Source organism: Triticum aestivum, chromosome 4B (genome assembly GCF_018294505.1).
Source record: "Triticum aestivum cultivar Chinese Spring chromosome 4B, IWGSC CS RefSeq v2.1, whole genome shotgun sequence".
In the NCBI taxonomy this organism is placed as follows: Eukaryota; Viridiplantae; Streptophyta; class Magnoliopsida; order Poales; family Poaceae; genus Triticum; species Triticum aestivum.
The window spans coordinates 143,970,473-143,980,921 of record NC_057804.1 but is presented as its reverse complement, the minus strand read 5'-3'; positions in this window follow the sequence as shown (position 1 = coordinate 143,980,921).

Below are 10,449 nucleotides of genomic sequence, written 5' to 3'. Positions count from 1 at the left end.
GGCGTTGGCGGAGCAGCCACTAAGCAACCATTCCTCGTCGATCATGGCGAGCTCGCCCCCAAGGCGGCAGCGACGCTTGGCGACCGTCTATGTGGTGATCACGGAGCGGTTGAGCGCTCACGCGGCGACGAGGTCATGGTCGTTGTGACCCAGCCCCGCGCCACATCGCTCTTGGCGAACGCGGAGCGGCGACCAGTATGCACCAGTCGTACCTCGCTTGCTGCCTCGCCGCGCGCTCCTTCTCAGATACGACGACCCTCGAGCCCGAGGCACCGTTGTAACCGCCTCCTCTGAGGTAGTGGAGGAGGTAGCTCAACGCCTTCTTGATCGCGGGTGACAGCTCCTCCGTAACGACGAGGCAGTTGTGGTGCGACAGCGAAGAGGACGCTTCCATGCGGCCGTACCAGCTGCGCGGCGGGGACGCTGACTCCTGCTACTTCTTGAGTTTGCGTTGGTTTTTCCTTTGAAGAGGAAAGGGTGGTGCAGCAAAGTAGAGATAAATATTCCCCTCGGTTAAAGAACCAATGTATCAATCCAGTATGAGGTACAAGAGAGTCCCTGATACGTCTCCGTCGTATCTACTTTTCCAAACACTTTTGCCCTTGTTTTGGACTCTAACTTGTATGATTTGGATGGAACTAATCCGGACTGACGCTGTTTTCAGCAGAATTGCCATGGTGTTGTTTTATGTGCAGAAAATAAAAGTTCTCGGAATGACCTGAAACTCCACGGAACACCTTAGAAAAAACAATAAAAAATCCTCGCCAAAGATGAAGACCAGGGGCCCCACACCCTGTCCATGAGGGTGGGGGGCACCCCCCTGGGCGCGCCCCCTACCTCGTGGGCCCCCTGGTGGCCCTCCGACGCCAACTCCAACTCCATATATTGGCTTTCGGGGAGAAAAAAATCAGGGAGAAGAAACCGTCGCGTTTTACGATACGGAGCCGCCGCCAAGCCCTAATCTCTCTCGGGAGGGCTGATCCGGAGTCCGTTCGGGGCTCCGGAGATGGGGATTCATCGTTGTCGTCATCATCAACCATCCTCCATCACCAATTTCATGATGCTCACCGCCGTGCGTGAGTAATTCCATCGTAGGCTTGCTGGACGGTGATGGGTTGGATGAGATTTATCATGTAATCGAGTTAGTTTTGTTAGGGTTTGATCCCTAGTATCCATTATGTTCTGAGATTGATGTTGCTATGACTTTGCTATGCTTAATGCTTGTCACTAGGGCCCGAGTGCCATGATTTCAAAACTGAACCTATTATGTTTTCATGAATATATGTGTGTTCTTGATCCTATCTTGCAAGTCTATAGTCACCTACTATGTGTTATGATCCGGCAACCCCGAAGTGACAATAATCGGGACCACTCCCGGTGATGACCATAGTTTGAGGAGTTCATGTATTCACTATGTGCTAATGCTTTGTTCCGGTTCTCTATTAAAAGGAGGCCTTAATATCCCTTAGTTTCCAATAGGACCTTGCCACCACGGGAGGGTAGGACAAAAGATGTCATGCAAGTTCTTTTCCATAAGCACGTATGACTATATACGGAATACATGCTTACATTACATTGATGAACTGGAGCTAGTTCTGTGTCACCCTATGTTATGACTGTTACATGACGAACCGCATCGGGCATAATTATCCATCGCTAATCCGGTGCCTATGAGTTTTCCATATACTGGTTCTCGCTTATTTACTTTTCCGTTGCTACTGTTACAAGCACTACAAAATACCAAAAACATTACTTTTGCTGTCTTTACTTTTGTTACCGTTACCACCACTATCATATTACTTTGCTACTAAACACTTTGCTGCAGATACTAAGTTTCCAGGTGTGGTTGAATTGACAACTCAGCTGCTAATACTTGAGAATATTCTTTGGCTCCCCTTGTGTCAAATCAATAAATTTGGGTTGAATACTCTACCCTCGAAAACTGTTGCGATCCCCTATACTTGTGGGTTATCAAGACTTTTTTCTAGCGCCGTTGCCGGGGAGCATAGCTCTATTCTTTGATTCACTTGGGATTTATATCTGCTGGACACTATGAAGAACTTGAAAGATGATCGAACTACTATTTTGCCCTCAACTACGAGGGGAGGTAAGGAACTGCCATCTAGCCTTGCACTAGATTCTCCTTCTGTTATAAGTAAGCTTGCGACACCTAAACCTGCTACTACTATGAATTCTGATATGTCGCATGTTATTGATGATGCCACTTCTGCTATGCATGATGCTTATGATGAAACTACTTCTATGCTTGATACTATTGTGCCCCTTGGTGAATTTCTTGATGAGCAAATTGCTAGGTCTAGAGAAAGAGAAATTATCGAACCTGAATACAATGATGATAGTGATGATGAAAATATGCCTACTATTCCTGAGGGTTATCTTTTTGATGTGGAATCTTCTACAACTATTTTTGCTTGCCATGATAGATATGAACTTAAGAAGTTGCTAGTTAGATGGAGTAAAGAATCTTTTAGAGATAGAATGAGACCCGACCCTGCTTTTGCTACTTCACCTATTTGTGTTCCCGATAAGGATTATTATGATTTTTCCGTTGATCCAGATATAATTACTTTGGTTGAATCTGATCTTTTCTATGGCTATGAATCTGAAACTGTTGTGGCACATCTTACTAAGTTAAATGATATAGCTGCCCGGTTTACTAATAATGAGAAATCGCACTACCTTTATTTACTCAAAATATTTCCGTTCTCATTAAAGGGTGATGCTAAGACATGGTTTAATTCTCTTGATCCTGGTTGTGTGCAAATTCCCCAGGATATGATTTATTACTTCTCTGCTAAATATTTCCCTGCTCATAAGAAACAAGCTGCTTTGAGGGAAATATACAACTTTGTGCAAATTGAAGAAGAGAGTCTCACACAAACTTGGGGGAGGCTTCTCAAGTTACTTAATGCTTTGCCTGATCATCCTCTTAAGAAACCTGAAATACTTGATATCTTTTATAATGGACTAACTGATGCTTCCAGAGATTACCTGGATAGTTGTGCTGGTTCTCTTTTCAGGGAAAGAACACCGGATGAAGCTGAAATTTTATTGAATAATATGTTGACAAATGAAAATAATTGGGCACCTCCCGAGCCACCTTCTGAGCCAGCTCCAGAGCCAATTATTGAGCCTATTCCTAAACCAACTCCGAAGAAGAGAGGTGTTCTATTTCTCAGTCCCGAAGATATGCAAGAGGCAAAGAAATCTATGAAAGAAAAAGGTATTAAAGCTGAAGATGTTAAGAATTTACCTCCTATCGAAGAAATACACGGTCTTAATTTACCGCCTGTTGAAGAAGTATATGATCTCAATTACTTATTACTGAAGAACCTCCCGATATCCCGACACAGGTAGTAAAGGTAAATTCTCTCTATAGATATGATAAAGCTGAAGTCCCACCTACTAAAATTGCTAGTCAGTGCTTGGATGAGTTTGATGATTTTATGTTTAAGCAAGATGACTTTAATGCTTATTTTGGTAGACAATTAAAACATAATACCTTTATGATTAAACGCTTGGGTGATTATATGGCTGATATTAGAGGTGAACTTAAACTTGTTAGCAAACATGCTTCTATGGTTACCACTCAAGTAGAACAAGTACTTAAAGCTCAGAAAGAAGTTCTTGATGAAATGAATAGTAAGAAAAATGATTATGCTGTTAGAATGGCTACTAGAACTGGTAGAATGACTCAGGAACCTTTGTATCCTGAAGGCCACCCTAAGAGAATCGAGCAAGATTCCGAGAGAAATAATATTGATGTACCTAGTTCTTCTAAGAGGAAGAAAAAGAAAAATGATAGGACTTTGCAAACTTCTAGTGAACCTATTGCTGAATCACCTGAGAATCCGAATGATATCTCTATTTCTGATGCTGAAACACAATCAGGTGATGAACATGAACCTAGTGATATTGTTAATGATAATGTTCATGTTGATGCTCAACCTAGTAATGATAATGATGTAGAAGTTGAACCTGCTGTTGATCTTGATAACCCACAATCAAGGAATCAACATTATGATAAAAGAGACTTCGTTGCTAGGAAACATGGTAAAGAAAGGGAACCATGGGTTCAGAAACCCATGCCTTTTCCTCCGAAACCATCCAAGAAAAAGGATGATGAGGATTTTGAGCGCTTTGCTGAAATGATTTGGGCCATCTTTTTGCGTATGCGATTAACTGATGTGCTCAAAACAAATCCTTATGCTAAGTACATGAAGGATATCATTACTAATAAAAAAAAAGATACCTGAAGCTGAAGTTTCCACCATGCTTGCTAATTATACTTTTAAGGATGGAATACCAAAGAAACTTGGAGATCCAGGAGTACCTACTATACCATGCTCCATTAAGAGAAATTATGTTAAAAATGATTTATGTGATCTTGGAGCCGGTGTCAGTGTTATGCCTCTCTCTTTATATCGTAGACTTGACTTGAATAAGTTGACACCTATCGAAATATCTTTGCAAATGGCTGATAAATCAACTGCTATACCTGTCGGTATTTGCGAGGATGTGCCTGTTGTAGTTGCGAATGTTACTATTTTAACAGACTTTGTTATTCTTGATATTCCCGAGGATGATAGTATGTCTATTATTCTTGGAAGACCTTTCCTTAATACTGCAGGGGCTGTTATTGATTGCAACAAAGGCAATGTCACTTTTCATGTTAATGGCAATGAGCACACGGTACACTTTCCGAGAAAACAACCTCAAGTTTATAGTATCAACTCTATTGGAAAAATTCCATCGATTATATTTGGAGGTTTTAAATTTCCTCTCCCTACTGTCAAGAAAAAGTATGATATTATTATTGTTGGGGATTTTCATATCCCCATTGAGGTAACTTAGTGTTATTCAAAATTTCTCCGGTTCCGTGATTATTCGGAATGAGTTTGTTAACAAGACTTGATCAACCTTGTTAGTGGGTTCATTTTGATGATCACGAGATGGATGAAACTAGAAGCACAACTTTCTGTACCCTTTTTATATTTTCTATTATTTAGTAGAAATAAAGTAAAATAGTATTCTGTCTGTTGCCTGACTTATTCGTGCAATATAAAAATATCCCTAAAATAAAAGTCCTCAGAATGCCATGCCAATTTAATATGATTTTTCAGGAATATTTGAGGATTTACTGTGCAAAAATTACCGCGGGGGAGCTGCCACCTGGCCACAAGGGTGGAGGGCGCGCCCTACCCCCTGGGCGTGCCCCCTGCCTCGTGGGCCCACGGTGGCCCTCCTCCACTTATCCCTGCACCCATCTTCTTCCTCTGCCTCACACAAACACGAAAAACCAACTCAAGCACGAGTTCCAGCCCCCGTTATTGTGATTTTCGATCTCCTTGCTCAAAGCACCTCTCGCAAAACTGCTTGGGGAGATTGTTCCTTGGTATGTGACTCCTCCATTGGTCCAATTAGTTTTTGTTCTAGTGCTTTATTCATTGCAAATTTGTGCTGCATAGGTGTCCATGTTCTTGAGCTTGCATGTCAAATTTATATGGTTCCAAGTAGTTCCAATGCTTTATATAGGCTCTAGGCACTTGTGGGAGTTGTTACTATCAATTTTATTGAAGTTGGTTCACTTTTATTTGAAGTTACTAAAAATTTCAGAAATTTTTCAGAGGAAACAATATGTTTAGGAGGATGTTCCAAGGTGGTTCTTCAAGGAAGCAAGGTCCCAGACTTGCAATATGTGATGCTGACGAGGAACCACCAAGAGACGCTCTTGTGAGGCCCTGTGAATGGCCTTCGGAAAATTTTATGAATCAAGCAGGAATCAAAGAAGAATTTAGTGCATATTTGAGTAGCGCCGGTCTTGAGGACTTTGAAGCTGACAAATGCCCCTAGTATCATGATCTCACAAGTTCATTTGTGAGGAGGTTTGAGTTTTCATCTTCGCGTAATTCTCCTTCAGTCATGTTTGACCTTTATGAAAAATCTTATACCATAAACTTAGAGGATTTCACTTCTACTTGCAAACTTCCATCTTGGGGTAATGTCAGGGATCCCCCTAAATCTGAATATAGAGACTTTCTTGCTAGAATAACTGTGGGGGAATCTAGAGATATAACACAAGCCACTATAAGGAGCGTTCACTTTCCTGCTATACATTATTTTGTTCTCTTCATAGGTAGATGCATAAATGCTAAGGATGAAGCATGTCACATGTGTGTCCCTGATATCAGCATTCTCAGGAGTGCCGTGTTAGGAGACTAATCTTATCATACGGGAGCCATTGTAGCTCGCAGGTTGCATCAGAATAGACATAACAGAGATTTCTTTGAAGGAATTTATGCAACCCGTTTAGCTAATTTTCTTGAGATAGACATTCGTGAGGGTGATATGGAGTTACCCCCTTCTTATTTAGATTTTGACTCTATGGTTTCCCACCAGTTTGTTGAGAGGACTGAACCACCTCTCTAGTATCGACTAATCTTTAACAAACGTCATGTAGTCCATATTGCTCTTCCTGCTCCTACCTTCTTTGATTTTCAAACAAAAGGAAGATATATTATTACCAGAGAGGAGGTAGATGAGTACGAGAGGAGAGCGGAGGCTGCTCGACGCCACGCTACAGCTCAGGCGGCGATAGCTGCTACATCACAGTATGACCCCAACTTCACCTATGGGAATCCGCCAGGCTATCCCTGGCAATAAACCAACTTAGGCCAAAAGCCTAAGCTTGGGGGAGTACGTATTTCCCACTGACATTACATTTATGTTCACACACACTAATTGCTAGATGTCGGTGCGCATACTCTTTCACTGTAAGATCCATGCTAGTTTATTTTCTTTTTCCTGCTTTCTTCTTGTGTGCTTAATAAACCTTAAGAAAAAACCAAAAAAATTAGTAGTAGTTTATTTCTTTGCTGTTGTAATTCAAAAGAAAACCCAAAAATATTTCCCGTTCTTCTTTTGCTTGTTGGGAGCTTTCTCGTGTAAATAGTTTTTATTTCTTTTCCTTTCTTTGGGGGTCGAGAAGACTATATTGAAAATGCTTAGTGGCTCTCATATGCATGATTGTTTATTTAACTTAGAGCCCATATTACTTGTCTTCTCTCTTGAGTTGAATGCTTGCAGATTCTAGCTTAGTCAATTGCACGTGCACTCTTATTATTATTCACATCGTTCGGTCGTGCAAGTGAAAGGCAATAATGATGATATATGATGGACTTATTGGGATGAGAAAAGCTGGTATGAACTCGACCTCTCTTGTTTTTTTGTAAATATGATGATTCATCGTTCTTGAGTCAGCTATTATGAAATAAACATATTTGCAATGACATTTAGAGATTATAGTTGCTTGTGCCATGCTTGATTAGCTATGAGTTATAATGGTTTACCTTGCGTGCCAACATGCTATTAGAATGATTACGATGTGGTATGATGGGATGGTATCCTCCTTTAAATGAATTGAGTGACTCGACTTGGCACATGTTCACGCATGTAGTTGAATCAAATCAACATAGCCTTCATGATATTTATGTTCATGGTGGATTATATCCTACTCATGCTTGTATTCGGTGTACATTAATTTTAATGCATGTTTACGACTGTTGTCGCTCTCTCAGTTGGTCGCTTTCCAGTCTTTTGCTAGCCTTCACCTGTACTAAGCGGGAATACTGCTTGTGCATCCAAACTCCTTAAACCCCAAAGTTGTTCCATATGAGTCCACTATACCTACCTATATGCGGTATTTACCTGCCGTTCCAAGTAAATTTGTATGTGCCAAACTCTAAACCTTCAAATAAACATTCTGTTTTGCATGCTCAATTAGCTCATATGTCAACTAGAGCTGCCCTTATTTTCCGTGTTAGGCAGGTTATTCTGAAGAGGAGTGGACTCTGCTCCTCATTCACGAGAAAATGGTTGGTAACCGGGATGCCCAGTCCCATGCTTTATGCAAACTAAATCAAAATAACTGCAAACAAAACTTCCCCCGGGACCCGTTGAATGTTGGAGGCACTCGTTGTTTCGAGAAAGCCATGGATTGATGCTTGTGGAGGAGGGGGCGTATAAACTTTACCATTCTGTTTGGGAACCGCCTATAATTTGTTTAGCATGGAAGATATCTCATATTTTAGTTGTTATGTTGACAATGAGAGTATGCCGCTCAAAATATAATTTATCTCTATTTCAAAACCGAGCTCTGGCACCTCTACAAATCCCTGCTTCCCTCTGCGAAGGGCATATCTATTTACTTTTATGTTGAGTCATCACCCTTCTTATTAAAAAGCACCCGCTGGAGAGCACACTGTCGTTTGCATTCATTATAACTGGTTTATATTGGGTATGACTTGACTAGATCTCTTTTACCATGAATTACAATGTTTAGTCAGTCCTTGATCTTTAAAGGTGCTCTGCATTTATGTTTTGCGGTCTCAGAAAGGGCTAGCGAGATACCATTTTGTTATATCATGTTATGATTATTTTGAGAAAGTGTTGTCATCCGAGTTTTATTATTATGGCTTGGTAGCTGATTATGCTATTGATATGAGTAATTGTGAGACCTACGTGTTATTGTGAGTATGGTTAGTTCATAATAATTGCTGAAACTTGAATGCTGGCTTTTCATGTTTACAACAACAAGAGCAAACAAAGTTTGTAAAAGTTTTTCCTTTTCTCTTTCAGTTTGTCAACTGAATTGCTTGAGGACAAGCAAGGGTTTAAAGCTTGGGGGAGTTGATACGTCTCCGTCGTATCTACTTTTCCAAACACTTTTGCCCTTGTTGTTGACTCTAACTTGTATGATTTGGATGGAACTAACCCGGACTGACGCTGTTTTCAGCAGAATTGCCATGGTGTTGTTTTATGTGCAGAAAATAGAAGTTCTCGGAATGACCTGAAACTCCACGGAACACCTTAGAAAAAACAATAAAAAATCCTCGCCAAAGCTGAAGACCAGAGGGCCCACACCCTGTCCACGAGGGTGGGGGGCACCCCCTGGGCGCGCCCCCCTACCTAGTGGGCCCCCTGGTGGCCCTCTGACACCAACTCCAACTCCATATATTGGTTTTCGGGGAGAAAAAATCAGGGAGAAGAAATCATCGCGTTTTACGATACGGAGCTGCCGCCAAGCCCTAATCTCTCTCAGGAGGGCTGGTCTGGAGTCCGTTCGGGGCTCCGGAGAGGGGGATTCGTCGCCGTCGTCATCATCAACCATCCTCCATCACCAATTTCATGATGCTCACCGCCCTGCCTGAGTAATTCCATCGTAGGCTTGCTGGACGGTGATGGGTTGGATGAGATTTATCATGTAATCGAGTTAGTTTTGTTAGGGTTTGATCCCCAGTATCCATTATGTTCTGAGATTGATGTTGCTATGACTTTGCTATGCTTAATGCTTGTCACTAGGGCCCGAGTGCCATGATTTCAGAACTGAACCTATTATGTTTTCATGAATATATGTGTGTTCTTGATCCTATCTTGCAAGTCTATAGTCACCTACTATGTGTTATGATCCGGCAACCCCGAAGTGACATTAATCGGGACCACTCCTGGTGATGACCATAGTTTGAGGAGTTCATGTATTCACTATGTGCTAATGCTTTGTTCCGGTTCTCTATTAAAAGGAGGCCTTAATATCCCTTAGTTTTCAATAGGACCCCGCTGCCACGGGAGGGTAGGACAAAAGATGTCATGCAAGTTCTTTTCCATAAGCACGTATGACTATATACGGAATACATGCCTACATTACATTAATGAACTGGAGCTAGTTCTGTGTCACCCTATGTTATGACTGTTACATGACGAACCGCATCCGACATAATTATCCATCGCTAATCTGGTGCCTACGAGTTTTCCATATACTGGTTCTCGCTTATTTACTTTTCCGTTGCTACTGTTACAATCACTACAAAATACCAAAAACATTACTTTTGCTGTTTTTACTTTTGTTACCGTTACCACCACTATCATATTACTTTGCTACTAAACACTTTGTTGCAGATACTAAGTTTCCAGGTGTGGTTGAATTGACAACTCAGCTGCTAATACTTGAGAATATTCTTTGGCTCCCCTTGTGCCGAATCAATAAATTTGGGTTGAATACTCTACCCTCGAAAACTGTTGCGATCCCCTATACTTGTGGGTTATCTGTCCCCAGTCGATGCACCTGCACAAACAATCAAACACTTGCACCCAGCGCGATAAAGGGTTGCCAATCCCTTCACGGCCAATTGCAAATGTAAGATCTGATAGAGATAGGTAGATAGAAATAAAAAGGTAACTAAATATTTTTGGGTTTTTTTGTTTATCAATCTGAAAATAAAAGATTGCAAAATAGTAGACCGGAAACAAGTTTGATGGAAAATAGACCCGGGTGAAGGAAATATGCCCTAGAGGCAATAATAAAGTTGTTATTTTATATTTCCTTATTTATTATAAAGGTTTATTATTCATGCTAGAATTGTATTGATAGGA